Source organism: Cervus elaphus, chromosome 12, assembly GCF_910594005.1.
Source record: "Cervus elaphus chromosome 12, mCerEla1.1, whole genome shotgun sequence".
NCBI lineage: Eukaryota > Metazoa > Chordata > Mammalia > Artiodactyla > Cervidae > Cervus > Cervus elaphus.
Genome location: NC_057826.1, coordinates 49,197,040 through 49,212,483, shown reverse-complemented (window position 1 = coordinate 49,212,483; position 15,444 = coordinate 49,197,040). Strand labels below are relative to the sequence as shown.

The window sequence follows — 15,444 nt, the reverse complement described above, 5'->3', positions numbered from 1 at the left end:
GCTGATTGAGGATCAAGGGATAGTCTTGTCTGCCATCTTGGGTCCCATTTGATTCTAATCAGTTAATGTTGTGTCCTTAGGCTATGTCATTCTTTCAAAAGTTGTGCCCTGCTCCTTTCTCTCCTGTTACACCAGTGCTTCTGACAATGGGATTGCCAGGGGCACTGTCCTTATTCTGAGTAGCAGGCAGTTCTGGGGTATCACTTAGATCCAAATGGCCCAAGCCTCTCTACAGCAGCTGGTGCTTGCTGCATGTCAAACAATCATTTCACAGAAGTTTTCTGAGCTTAGCAAATAAAGTTCTTGGCTGCAAGAAATCAGGAACAGTGATCTGATTCAAAGGCTGCCAATGACTCATCATTTTTTCACATGATGTCTTACTGTCAAGGTTAGTAATCAATTCCTAGGCAGGTCTAGAAGTCAGGGGTTAATAGTTCAGGGGCCTGCTTCCACATGCCAGACTCTCTATGTGATCTCGTTGAAACCTCAAAAATAACCCTATGATGATGCGTGTATGATTATGCCCTTTGTACAGAGAGGAAAACTGAGACTTAGGGAGGTTACTCAGTCGCCTATATCCACACTCTAGTAAAGTGGTGGAATGAAAACTGAATTGTGTTTAACTTCAAAGTATACACAACAAAAAGTAGTTTTGCCAAAAGTAGTAGGAATTGTCTATGAGCTCTGTATGAATCTAAGACTTAAAAAATGGGATTGTGTTGTGCTGTTGCACTGCAGATAAAGACATAGATTGTGTGTTTATTATTATTATTTTAAAAACAAATGTTTTCAAGCTCTTTCTAAGTGGAGGTAGCCTGAAACAGTCCATGAAACATAGTAGAAGATAGAAGTAATGGAGACATTATGATAGACTTATATAATTTACACAAAGATTAATTTTCCCCAATTGGCAGTAAAAAAAGACCAGCCAAGATGAGGGGACTGGAACCTTTGCTCATAAACTTTGGCAAGTACAGAACAAAGTGTTTGATAGGCAATTGTTAGGGTGAGACTATGCTACAAAAGACCTATTTACACATCATCAATGGTCATCCAGTTATTTTTGAAACCATCTGGGCCAGGTCATGCCTAAGGGTCCTCCAGTATGGAACAACAAGGTGCTCTGACATGCTTTGATAACTCTGTTACAACAAATTTTTTTAAAAGGTAAAATCATGACTTTCAGATATAAAATTGAACATATGGTAAGTATTTTATTCAACTTATTAATGAGGAAGCTGGTAAGGGTGTTATAACTAGTTCAAAGGAAAAGCTAAAATCTCCTAAAATTTATGTGGGCGAATAGAAATGCAGCTAGTTTCCAAAGTTAATTGAACTTCTACAGGACAGCGTTTTGTACTTCTGTTACTTTCCTATGATGTACACAGTTGCAGAATGCCTCAAGGGTAATGGATGCTAGAATCAGATAACTTAGGAAGGTTGCGCTGGGTGTGGACAATGCATAGGTTTCTACTGAAGCACAATTTTCTCTTACAATTTCTAAGTTAAGAAATGATAAAGGAAGTATTTAGCTGTAGAATTTTAAGATAATAGGTTAGTGCTCCTTCTGGAGGAAAGTCTACCTCTTTTGATATTTATTTTTTGAGTAGAGGCTTCCCTGGTGGCTCAGACAGTAAAGAATCTGCCTGCGATGAAGGAGACCTAGGTTTGATCCCTGGGTGGGGAAGATCCCTTGGAGAAGGAAATGGCGACCAACTCCAATATCCTTGCCTGGAGAATCCCATGCACAGAGAAGCCTGGCAGGCTACAGTCCATGGAGTTGCAAAGAGTCAGACATGACTGAGCAGCTATCATTTTCACTTTTGTTATAATAGAGAACTGGATTTTCTTGCTGGCATCTCCACTTTTTTAGCCTCAGTAGCAAGCAAATTATTTAAAATCTTTGTGCCTCAGCTTCTCTACTCTAAAATAGGGACAGTATTGGGGATGAACAAATGAGAATAGTCTGTGAACAGTGTTTAGCACAGTGCCCACCATCCTTATTATTACAGTCCTTCATCATGCTTTTTATTTCTCCTACACTTATATGTTCTTTCCTTTTCTCTTTTTCTGCCCATTTAACTATGATAAAGAATAGGAAAGCTATTTACAGTGGTTTTGAAAAATGTATAGATAGGGTTTATGCTTCTTGGTCTTGATTTTGATAATTAACTACATAAGTTGTTATGTATTCCTTTGTATTTTTAAAAAAACAAAAGGCATTCTCCAAAAAAATATTTGTTTTCTGAGTGATTTCCACCGTCAGTCTTAGAACAGCTAACCCTGAATTTAAATTGAAAAACTCCTTTTCAGTTGGCTCCTTTTCTCAGGTTAATGGCCAGAGAAAGCAGGTTCTAGAGTGGGAAAGGCCTTCAGAGGGGTCCTTCCAGGGGCACCGAGGACAGGACCCACCACCTGGAGGTTGACTCATGGGAGTCAGGACTAGGAGCTCTGTGGTTGAGTCTCTCCCTGACTCTTCAGATCCCAGGGGTCACATCTGAGGGCCAGAGGGTCTTCCTTGGGGGAGGTACAGCGTCTTGCAAGCAAAGGAGAAAATCGACCACACAGCTCTGCCCAGAACAGGTGGTGCAAACCTGCCTTTGGAAGTTTATTTTTTCCCTTGGGTTGGGTAGAGAAGGGACTTTTTTCCAAACCCCTGGATGTCTCTGGGTCAGAATACCTGTGTGGATTTGACCCCATTGTCACCAGCAAAGCCCATTAACAAGTCCCGATTAATAAAAATAGAATCTGGGTAACAAAGTCTACTTTTTTTTTTTTTTCTTTTCCTCTGTGCTTAGTATAGTTTTACTTGCTCAAAGGGGGTCATGTACAGAGGCCTAGAACCCAGCCCTTCAGACCAGAATCCTTAGTGTGAAATGACTACAGTGCCTGACACCTCAGCTCGGGGGTGTGTGCAGAGGTGCTGCACACCGCACGGCAATTCAAGATGGCGGCAGTGGTAGGCCGTGTGCAGAGATCTGCGCCTGGGGAGATGAGCTGCACACCCTGGGCCAGCCTCGCGAGATCCTCGCTCTCACGAGCTCCTTGCCCCACCCCTTGCTGAGGAGATGGCTAGAAAGCAGCCCCCGCTCAGGCTTGTCGGGGAGAGCACAGATTCTGCATCAGAAGCTCTTACTCCTCCGCCTTTCTTTGCTTCTGAACCAAAGTCACTCTCCTTCTACTGGCTTGAATGACACCTGGCAGGAGAACAATTATGGGCCCAACAAGAAAGTCCCAATGCCATCAGCCCCGATTTCAGTTCGCATGCCCTGAGAAACTGCCAGTTTATTCAGGTGAGGCCCACAGGCATCCTCCCCTTTCCTTAGCAGCCTGAGATTTGCAGGAAACAAGACTCTCCAGTAAGCGCTTGATATGAGTGAAGCAGGTTGGGTTAGGATTTTACCTCTAGGTTAATTTCAAGGAAAGAAGGAAAATACTGCTGTGTCTAAGCTTCCTTTGAATGCAAGGCTACTGGAGTGATATCCCCAAGAGAGCCAGTTTTCACTCTACAATTCCACTCCTATCATTTAATCTGACTGTCAGGCTGAGTGGAGGGTGGGGATTTTGGGAGAAAGAACCATCATATCGATGCCTTAGGAAACTGTGAAGATTAGATCTCAGAGGTCAGCCGGTGTGTAATTGGAATCTCGGGGCTAGGAGAACACAGTCAGATTTACACAGGGCTTCTTGTCTCTAGGGATTCTTTTATTTTTTTTTTTTTCCTATCATATCATCTCTGATAGAGCAAAACTGCTTGTTTTAGCTCTTGATAGAAAAGTAACTTCCCTTGTCCATTTTTTTCACGATGTATAAACAAGGAAGAAAGTGGAAAGCCTGTCATTATGTGTAGCAATACCCACTTTTGGTCATATGCCACAGAGAGGGACATGGATTTGAGGGTAGAAGATCTGGGTTTGAGTCCAGTTCTGCCTTGGTTAAGTTATGACATTACTACAATGAGAATAATGAAAGCTGTGATTCCAACCTCACAAGGTCATGAAATGAAGGATGGTAAATATCTAAACATCCTTAAGCAATAAAAGAACCCACATGTAGAGACCCCAGGCTGGGATGTTGAATAGGTGAGTGTGTTTGTGGAACATAGAGATTTTAGCAGACTTAGGGGCCCAAGCGTTTCTGCTTCCTGACCTCAGAGCAGGATACTTATCGTTACCACACGGACCCAGGGCAGCCAGCAGCCACCTGCAGAGGGAAAGGTCTGGTTCCTAGCAGGTTAAAACTCTCTTAGAAGGCAAAGAGGGAATGCTGAAATGCCCACTCTAAGTGGTTTATGAGTGTTGAGGAGGAAGAAATTTTCCTCTACCCTTCTAGGTTCTTCGGGCTTGTCTAAGAATTGAAATGACATGAAGCAGATTAATAGGAGAAAAATGAAACACAAGTTTAATAACACTGGAGAGATCCAGGAAAACTGAGTAAGTTGCCAAAATGGCCAAAGCCCTTACCTTAAATACCATCTTCAGCTAAAGACACATGAGGATGTTGGGATAGTAGTTTGGGGCTTCAAAGCAGAGGAATGCAATTCACATGAAGATTAAAAAAGCAACATTTGTTAAACAGTTATTTGCTGGACCATAGAGACAATGGACACAGAGTGGACGCTGATCTCTAGTTCCTGCTGAGTTTTCCCACCAGTGCTAACCCATATTCTTTGCAGAGATCTCTGGTGATAGCTCTATTCTGGAAACAGGGCACCTATCTAAATTCTTTTAGGTAGTTAGGGATAAGGTCACAATTTCTTCCTGAGTCTTTTGGGCTTTGATTGTTTTGAGCTCAAAATAATCTGCCTGGCAAAGAGATGTTTTGGAATGACAAATTTTGCTCCCCTACATGGGCTTCAGAGAGGAAGGCAAAATATGAATGGGCTACCTTGCAAAAATAATTCCTGCAGACTTAGGAGGTGGGGGTCAAGGGCAGCTGAGATCTAGTGGACTGCAGGAGAACTGAGGGCTATTGCAATGAGGGAAGTACTGGGGACCTCACCCTTACTCCTTAGTGAATAAAGCCTGATACACTTAGTTATTAACCAGGTGCCTGCATGCTAAATCGCTTCAGTTGTGCCTGACTCTTTGTGGCCCTATGGACTGTAGCCCACCAGGCTCCTCTGTCCATGAGATTTCCCAGACAAGAATACTGGAGTGGGTTACCATGCCCTCCTCCAGTTATTAACATGGTAAGGAATTAATATTGCAATGAAGCTTGCTTTAGTTGTCTCTCTGGACTCTCTTTGCTGGCCCTTCCTATCTTCATTGCCCTCTTCTTAACTGAGTTCTAAGCTGCCTTCATCTACCCACCCTCCCCACCTCAACCCATTCCCCAGGAAAATTACTGCTTGGTTCTGCTTTCTCCCTGGAGACCCATGAGGAGAGAGATCTGGGTATACAGGTGAGATCCTCTGAGCAATGCATGTGGATGGAAAAGAGATGTCAAGGGGATAATCTCTGGGAGTTTCAGAATTTAGAAGTCAGGAGAGTGGGGAGGGACCTTTCTGCTTTTGCAGAATTCTTTCTTAAGAACAAGTTCTTAGTGGTAATATTTCTGGCTAAAGAGTGGGAACAATAGTCTGTAAATGAATGTATGAATTGATTTCTGGGCAACTTCACCATCATTGAATATTAGCATTCAACTTTTTTTTTTTGGTTCTTTTAGAATATGTAAATTGTAATCTTCAGAATGCTTTCATTTACATTTCTTTGATTTCTAGTGAGCTCTAACATTTTCCCACTGTTTGTCTACTAATTGTATTTCCCTTATGAGAATGGTCCTGTCTTTTACCTATTTGTCTTTTGGAATCTTGACATTTATCTTACAAATTTGAATTAGCTGGCTTTGATAGATCTTAATTCTTTGTAATGTTTGATAAAAATATTTTCCCTGTTTAAAAAAAATCTTCAGTAATGCTAATTCTTATAGTGCAATTATTTAAATAGCCTCAAAACTGAGAAAGTTAAAATTCCATCAGAGAGGTGGTGTGTGTGTTAGCTGCTTAGTTGTGTCCGACTCTTTGCGACCCCATGGGCCTTAGCCCACCAGGCTCCTCTGTCCATGGGATTTCCCAGGCAAGAATACTGAAGTGAGTTACCATTTCCTTCTCCAAAGAGAGGTGATAAACACTTTTTTTTCAATTTTCTGCAAGTTCTGTAATTAGGTTTTATATTTAAATCTTCAATCAACCAAAGCTTATTTTGGTGAATGTTTTATTTTTAATTACTTTTTCTATTATAAAAATCAATAAAAGTTGATTATTGAAAAATAAGGACATTAAGAGCAAAAATAAAAACATGGTGAAAAGGATCCATAATTTCACCATCCAGAGATAGCCACTTTAGACAAATAGTGAATGTTTGTGAATAGCACCTTGCACCCAGATTCATCAAATCCTAATATTTTGCCGTGTATGCTTCTTATTTTTATTAAAAAATAGAATACCTGTATACTTCTCTACCCTAACCTAATTTCATTTTCTTCTGAAAGGCAATTCCATCCTGAATTGGTACCTATAATTCTCATCTTTATTTGTATATGTTTGCAGCATAGGTATATGGTTATAAATATATAGCATTATTTTGTATGTTGAGAAATTATTATGCTATCTATAATTTGTTTTTTCTTTTTCTTTTTGGGATTTACCTCTGCTGATAAAATTGCTATAAATAGTCACATTGTATATCACAATTTGTTCATTCTGTTGACAGATATTTGTGTGGTTTAATTTGTGCTTGTTTTTTGCTGTTAGAAACAATGTTGCAATGGACTTTCATTTTCTACAAGTGAACTTCCACGGTTTACTCTTAGAAGTGAAATTGAGGGCTTGTGAGATATGTGTGTCTTTAGTGTTGGTAGATGTTGACAATTTATTCTCCAAAATGGTTATTCCAATGAATACATCATCAACAAAATTGAATATTTCTCCGATTTTTCCACATCATCACCAGTACTTGATAATAATGGATTATTTAATCTCTACCAGTTTGATGGATATAAAATGGTATCTCATTGTTTTAATTTTTATCTTTCTGATTACTGCTAAAGTTGAACGTATTTTTATATGTGCCGTTGGTCATTCAAATTTCCTCTGCTATACATTGCTTGTTCATATCTTTTATCCATCTTTCTATTAGTTCATTAGTGTTTTTCAGTAAGAAAAATACCTTCTCCCCATTTGCATTGGCTTTTCATATTGCTTATGTGATAGCACCTTGTTGTTGAATAGAATTTAAAATTTTCACGTAGTCAGATTCATCAGGGTTGTCCTTCAGGAACATTCTGCAGAAGAGGTAAATTTTTACCTTTATACTCTTAGGGTATTTTGGCAGGGCCTGAGAGTTAAACTGATATAAGACAGACTAATAAGAGAAAAGTATACAAATTTATCCAAGTATTATGTGATAATGGGAGCCCTTATAAGACCCAAAGAAATTATGAAACTTACAAGCTTTTATACTGGCTTGAACAAAGAGAGGCAATTGTGGAAAAGTAAGTCATGTAGAGAGGCTGAAGGAAGATAAAAATTATTTTGACAGGGTCTGTTATTACAGGATTCTCTTGGTTTTGATTCCCCATTGAAAAGTGTTTTTTTTCTCCTGTTACTGGGAAGCCATCTTCCACATGGGGATTTTTATCTCCTGTTTTAGGAGGAAAGGGAGTGATAAGAATGTCCTTCTCACAGGATGCTTTTCAAGTGCCTGTAGCTTAAAACAATACAAAGGTATTCTGTGATTTGTCACAATCTTTTACATTCTTAGAATTTGATTTTATTGGTCACTAAGGGTTCTTGCTACAGCTGCATTCTCTAAGTTCATCTAAAAATGATTTTTCTGCCTATGCTCATTGGCCCTGGCGTGATGTTCAGTAAAAGCAGACAAGTGATATGCACAAGACATTCCTGCCTTGCATGCCCTTAGTAGACATAATTTGTAATGCTAAATCAGTTCAGTTCAGTTGCTCAGTCGAGTCTGACTCTTTGCGACCCCATGGACTGCAGCACACCAGGCTTCTCTGTCCATCACCAACTCCCAGAGCTTACTCAAACTCATGTCCGTAAAGTCAGTGATGCCATCCAACCATCTCATCCTCTGTCATCCCCTTCTCCTCCTGCCATCAATCTTTCGCAGCATCAGGGTCTTTTCCAATGAGTCAGTTCTTCGCATCAAGTAGCCAAAGTATTGGAACTTCAGCTTCAGCATCAGTCCTTCCAATGAATATTCAGGATTGATTTCCTTTAGGATGGACTGGTTTGAGAGCCCAGGGACTCTCAGAAGTCTTCTCCAACACCACAGTTCTAAAGCATCGATTCTTTGCTGCTCAGCTTTCTTTATGGTTCAACTCTCACATCCATACATGACTACTCGAAAAACCATAGCTTTGACTAGACAGACCTTTGTTGACAAAGTAATGTCTTTGCTTTTTCATATGCTGTTTAGGTTCATTGCAGCTTTTCTTCCAAGGAGAAAGCATCTTTTAATTTCATGGCTGCAGTCACCATCTGCAGTGATTTTGGAGCCCAAGAAAATAAAGTCTGTCACTGTTTCCATTGTTTCTCCATCTATTTGCCATGAAGTGATGGGACTGAATGCCATGATCTTAGTTTTTTGAATGTTGAGTTTTAAGCCTGCTTTTTCACTTTCCTGTTTCATTTTCATCAAGAGGTTCTTTAGTTCCTCTTTGCTTTCTGCCTTAAGGGTGGTATCATCTGCATATCTGAGGTTATTGATATTACTGAGGTAATGCTAAATGACATTAATTTCTTTATTCGTGTGTGTTCCCATGCATTCATTTACTCACTTATTCAACAACTATTGTTGAAAAATCTGCTATGTGCCTGCTATCTTCCTGAGTCTCTCCTAATTTTTTCAAACCAGTTGTATTGGAATTGGTACTTGTGCACGTTTACCTTCCTAAGCCTGTGTATTTATGTGTGAGTGGGCTTGTGTGATATTTTTCACAAATCCGTGGATGAGGATGATACTTATCTCTTAGAATGAACTAAGTATCAGGTCTTGTTTCTCTGTGATTTGGAAAATATGTTTGTTGACTCATAGAAATATTATTCAGAGTATTTGTTTAGGCCATACTTCTTTTGGTGAATGAGGTATTTCTTAATAACTTTCTCAATTTCCTTCTCCATCAGTGTTTTCATGTTTCTTGTATTTTGTTTTGCCAACTTTTTATTTTGTATTTTATATTGTCTGTTTGGCTAAACAATTCAAATTGATTATCCTAAGTTGTGACTGCAATGATTTATATTTTAAAATACATTATATCAGTTTTAAAATCACCAGTCTTTTAATTTTATTGACTAATAAATTTTATTTATTATATTTACAAGGGTTTTAATGTCTTATACTCTTTTCAGAGAATGAACATTTAAATTTTCTATTTTTTAGTTTATATCTGTCATTTTTTTATATTTCCTCTTACGTTGACATTCTTCATAAGATTTTAAATTAAGTGCTTAGTTCACTTATTTCTGATTTCTAAAATAAAAATCACATAGATCTATACCTTTCCCTCTGAGCCTTGGTTTATCCACACTCTCACTTTTAATAGGTGGTGTTTTCACTTTTTATAGTACTTCAGAAATTATGATCATGTTTTTAATTTTCAACTTGACCCTGTTGCTTGGGAGAATTTTTTTTGTTGTTGCTAGAAGTTGTCAGCCATGTATTTGTTTATTGTTATTATAAGTTTTTGCTTGCATATAATTTTAAACTTACAGAAATTTTGAAAACCAGATTAACTTTTAGCTAGATTCACCATTTGTTTGGACGGAGAGAATTGATGCTTTTGAACTGTGGTGTTGGAGAAGACTCTTGAGAGTCCCTTGGACTGCAAGGAGATCCGACCAGTCTATCCTAAAGGAAATCAGTCCTGAATATTCATTGGAAGGACTGATGCTGAAGCTGAAACTCCAATACTTTGGCCACCTCATGTGAAGAGTTGACTCATTGGAAAAGACCCTGATGCTGGGAGGGATTGGGAGCAGGAGGAGAAGGGGACGACAGAGGATGAGATGGCTAGATGGCATCACCGACTCGATGGACATGAGTCTGAGTAAACTCCGGGAGTTTGTGATGGACAGGGAGGCCTGGTGTGCTGCGATTCCTGGGGTCATAAAGAGTTGACACTACTGAGCGACTGAACTGAACTGACCATTTGTTTATATTTTGCTTGTTTCTATTTTGTTCTGATCACTTTATAATTCATTCTCTATAAATGAATTCTTTTTCTGAACCACTTGAGAATAAGTTGCAGATGTAATATATATACCTAAATACTTCAATGTCTATTTCCTGGGGCAGACATTTTCTCTTATAAAACCAAGGAAATTTAATGGTTAAGAAAATTGGAAAATTTCATATTGATACAATTTGATTTTCTAATTCTGTAGTCCATAATTGTCAGTTATCACAATGTTGTATTTTATATATACTATAGTTATAATAAATAGAAATACTACATATAATATAAAATATGAATAATAAATAGAAACAAATGTATATCATCTATATTTAAATTTATAATTTATTTTATTTGCTATATATAATATATATTTTATATATATATATAGAAAGAGAGAGAGAGAGAAATTGAGAGATAATAATGAAGGTGATAGTGGCAACAACTGAAGTAGCTGTATACTTACAGAAACTGCTCCAGATAGGCCACTTAATATATGAGTATTTATTTTCTTCTTGTAATATGATCTAAAGAAGTTCATATTTATTACTACTGTCTTATTATGAAGTTAGTATTTATTCAGAGTAGAAAAATAATGCAAAATAACAACAATCACTCAAATTTCAGAGCCTAGAGATAACCATCATTAGTATTTAGATGTATATATTCTAGACGTGTGCTTTCAATCAGCAAAATTTCTGGATTTTTTTCTTGTTAAATAAAATATAAGTACATTAAAATATGGTATCATATTGTGTGATGTATAGTTTTAGTCTTCATATAAACCTTTGTATTTTATCATTTTACATACTTTATAGCTAATGTTCATAACAACTTTGCAAAGTAGAGCCACATTTTCAGATGAAGAGTCCAAGGTTCAGAGAGGTTCAATAAATTGCTTAGGTCACACAGCAGTAAGGGATGGAGTTATAATCTAAATCCTGCACTGTTTGCCTCCAAGGCTATAGAGTAGATCACTATTTTGCCCAAAGCTCCTTTCTTGATTTTACTTATATCATTAACACTGAGTTTTATTGCATTGTGGGGAGAAAATATACTGATGTAATTTTCCTTGTGGCTTCCCTGGTGGCTCAGGGGTAAAGAATCTGCCTGCCAATGCAGGAGATGTAGGTTCAATCCCTGGTTTAGGACGATCCCCTGGAGGAGGAAATGCAACCCACCCTAGTATTCTTGCCTGGAGAAATCCCATGGACAGAGGAGCCCAGTGGGCTACAGTCCATGAGGTTGTAAAAGATTCAGATGTGACTTAGTGACTAAACAACAATAACAAAAATGTTCTATATAAATTTTCTCTTGATTTAGTTTTGGGGCCTTATTTGAGAGTTAGTATATATCTACTAATGCCCAATACATTGAAAAAAATATATAGTCTATGTTGTTATTGAGTTTAATATAAATCTATTTGTTCTGACATGTTCATTGTGTAGTATTTATCCCTTCTCTTTGCATTTCTAGCTTTGGTAATCCATGTCTTCACTGTGGGTTTTATATTTTTTATTATAATCAGAAGCCTCCAAGCATCCTCCCTCTACCTTTTTGGCTTCAAAATCTCTTTTGTATGATATCAACTTTACCAATTGTTTTCTTTTAGTTATATAGTTTCCTTGATAATACTTTTTTATTTTTAGCATTCTGCATCTTTTTGTTATATATCATCTTTAAACAGCGAGCATATTGTTGGGTCTTGTTTTAATCCATAGGAATTTTTTTTTTTGAGAAGTGAGAAGTGAATGGCCTAGTTATATGGAGTCCTCTGGGATGCAGGTAACTGATATGAGATGGGCTTGCAGCTATGAGCTGTGGACTTTTGCAAGTTACTTAATGATTCTGGGAGGAGCTACCTGTTTCCTTATCTGTAAAACTATGTTAATTAAGAGTGCTAACCTCATGGAGTTGTTGTAAAGAGTAAATAAGATCAAGAAAATTCAGGAATAGAAATGTATTAAAGCATATTAAATTATTATATGCAGAATGTAGTTGTCATTATCTGCTATTATAGACATCATGCCTGGAAATATCATTCAAAGCAAGTTTCTTGGCAATAGCATATAAAGCAAGTTCTTAAAACAAAGATCTATGTTCAGAATGGGAGTAATCAGCTCCATCCTTTTCCCTAACTATGTCTCAAACTTCTCTCTGAGATAACAGGAGTAACTTACAATGAAGTGGCTGAGCAGCAGTGGTCCAGCGCCCCTGACGGGTTCCCAGTTTTCAGTTCAATTGTCCGTCTCTGCTTCTGGCTGCACTGTGGAGTTTCACAACTTGACTTAAGTTCAGCCCTGTCAGGAACCACTGCCTTGCTTTGCGTTTAATTAAGCAAATGTTTAGGTTGTACAAATACATTATTTGCTCCCATAATGGGTATTGAAGCTGCAGGCTTACTGGCCTGGCTGTTTTCATCAGGCATGGGAAAACTGAAACTAAGGAAAAGAAACGAACCAAGTCAGGCTGGGTTTTCTACTTCCTGGATCGTGTAACTTGTACTACGCCCAATGAAAGCCATCTGGTGGGCACCCAGGCATGAGGACTGATTCTCAGCCTGTGGTTCTCCTTCTAGCTGTGCTCCAACCCCTGCGCAACTGAAACCTCTGCATCAGTTACAGTTGTTAGAGACTGAAACTGAATTCTTATTTACTTCTGCTCCTAAGAATAAAAGAAGGACAGGGACAAAAGTGAAGGAAGTCTGAGGTTTAAACTATGGCCCATTTTTAACTTTCCAAAATGGTCTTGGTATTTTCAGATCCAGATAACCTTAAATCAGACAATGCAGTATTACCAAACTGAGAAATAAATATCCTATAATATTATAAACTGATAAACTCCAGAAAACCTCAATCTATTTTTAGTTTCAGTAGCTTCAAGTCTCTGCTGGCTTCTGTTTGATCAGTCAGAGGGAGATATGGATCCACTTCCTACCTGATACAATAGAGCAATTTTCTTAACCTCCTCTGATAATAATAATCATCTCATCTCTTTTAAACACAGTTTCCAAGTCCCTCCCGGGAGATTCTGATTCAGTCCCTCTGGGATGGTGCATCAGATTTGTGTTCTTTATTTGAGAAAAGCTTGGGAAAAATCAGAGTAGTGGGAATAGTCTGTTCTTAGACAACTCTGAGCTGAAATCCTAGATCTTTCACTTCCTAGTTACGTGGCCTTGCACAAATTACTTAACCTTCCTTAATCTCATCTGAAAAAAAAAGTGGAAATAAAAGCATCACCTTGAAGAGTTGTTGAGAGGATTAAAGAAACTTAAGCCCTTTATAGTATCCACTTTTCTACATTCTGCTTAATCATTTCTTCTTGGGTTAGTTTGCAGATTGTGAAAAAGCACAGTGGTTTGATATATATGCATATATGTGTGTGTGTGTGTGTATGTGTGTACATATATATAGTGTATGTACATATATTTATATATACTGTGTATATATATACATATTTTACTTATCTTTTCAATTTGTTCATCAGATACTTGTAAAGCTTTTGTTTATATATTGGCTGAACTGCACGGCTTGCAGGATCTCAGTTCCCTGACCAGGGATTGAACCTGGGTCACATCAGTGAAAGCCTTGAATTCTAACCACTGGACCACCAGGGAACTCTGTGTAAAACTTTTATTGTGCTCAAGAAACTGGGGTTCCGAGTACCCACTAAATACCTTCTTGATAGTATGATGTGTCAACATAGCCCACCCCCAGCTTTTGAAGGGACTGCCAAATTTCTTGTGTGTGTGTGACTTTTCTGTGGCAGGCTCCTAATTATTCAGGGGTCCCCTGTGTTTAGGAGTGTCATGATCTTATCCCTCCATTGTACCAGAAATTCCAGTTTTCTTGAATCCAATCATATATGTGTGTATATATATATACATGTATGTGTATGTATACACACATGTGTATGTGTGTATACATATATATTTCTTTCTGTAGTTGAGGCAATTTGCCCCAGCTTTACTGAAATATTATTGATATAAGTATGTCTAATGTGTACAGTGTCATGATTAAAGACATATATACATTGTAAACCCTGGTGACTCAGAGGGTAAAGAATCTGCCTGCAATAAAGGGTACCCAGGTTCAATTCCTGGGTCAGGAAGATCCCCTGGAATAGGGAATGGCAACCCACTCCAGTATTCTTCCTGGGAGAATTCCATGGACAGAGGAGCCTGGCGGGTTATAGTCCATGGGTTGGCAAAGAGTTGGATATGACTGAGCAACTAACACACACACATTGCAAAACAATGACAACAATAAGTTTAGTCTCCATGCGTGCATGCTCAGTTCTTTAGTTGTGTCCAACTCTTTCCACCCAATGGACTGTAGCCCACCAGGCTAGATTTTCCAGGCAAGAAAACTAGAGTGGGTTGCCATTTCCTTCTCCGGGGGATCTGATTTTCCCGATCCAGGGATTGAACCCACATCTCTTTCATTGGCAGGCAGAGTCTTTACCACTATGCCACCTGGGAAGCCCCAACATCTTTGTCTCTTGACATAACTATGATATATATTTTTTCCTTGTGTGGTGATAACATTAAGATCTACTTTCTTAAAAACTTTCAATATAGTCACCATGCTGTACATTAGATCCCCAGACCTTATTTATCCTTTAGCCAGGATTTTTGCACCCTTTGACCAACATCTAAAAATATGAATGCTTCACAAATCTGCATTCTTGAGCAAGGGCCATGCTAATCTTCTCTGTATCATTCCAATTTTAGTATATGTGCATATGTACATATATTTTTCCTTCAACAGAAAATATACATTTAAATTATTCCATTTGATTTTTGCACAGAATATGTTCTAGGTGCTTCACATTGGCAATTTCCTCTTCCTGGCCAGAAAAACCTTTGTACTTTTTTCTCCCATCCTAATAGCAAGAAATCCAATGGATTTCTGGAGAATACATTTATATTTCCTTTATATTTAGTTTTCTTCAAAAGAATTAAGACACAAGGTGGGAAAAATAAGGTGAGCTCATGATTGAAATTACACATCAAATACATGTTGTACTGTTCTTTTCCCTTCCTGGTCATGGGCCAGGTATTTGTGCTAAACTCTTAAGCAGTCATTGCAAACCCTCTACAGACAGAAAATGGAAGGGATGATCCTCAAGCCAGTTATTAGGATGATCGTCTATATAAGCTTTGAACACTGTTTTAAGTTTTCCACTAGCTTAAGACTTTATGTCCTAATTAATATCAGGATCATTAAGAACCTACATAAGAGTCAT

At 38.0% G+C, this 15,444-nt stretch overlaps 1 protein-coding gene and 1 pseudogene across 5 annotated transcripts in view; both read right to left on the bottom strand.

Moving 5' to 3' along the window:
• LIPC (lipase C, hepatic type) overlaps positions 1–12,667 on the bottom strand; it is a 181,688-nt gene extending 169,021 nt beyond the window's left edge. For 2 of the 5 annotated variants that reach the window (XM_043920421.1, XM_043920422.1), the window contains exon 1: positions 12,378–12,666. The gene's annotated coding sequence lies outside the window, so the exon portion shown is untranslated. Of the gene's footprint in view, positions 1–12,377 lie in introns of all 5 variants that reach the window. The other 3 variants (XM_043920420.1, XM_043920419.1, XM_043920418.1) reach the window with 3 other exon arrangements.
• Positions 12,668–14,851: 2,184 nt separating this feature from the next.
• Positions 14,852–14,946, bottom strand: LOC122706000 (annotated as a pseudogene).
• Positions 14,947–15,444: the final 498 nt, after the last annotated feature.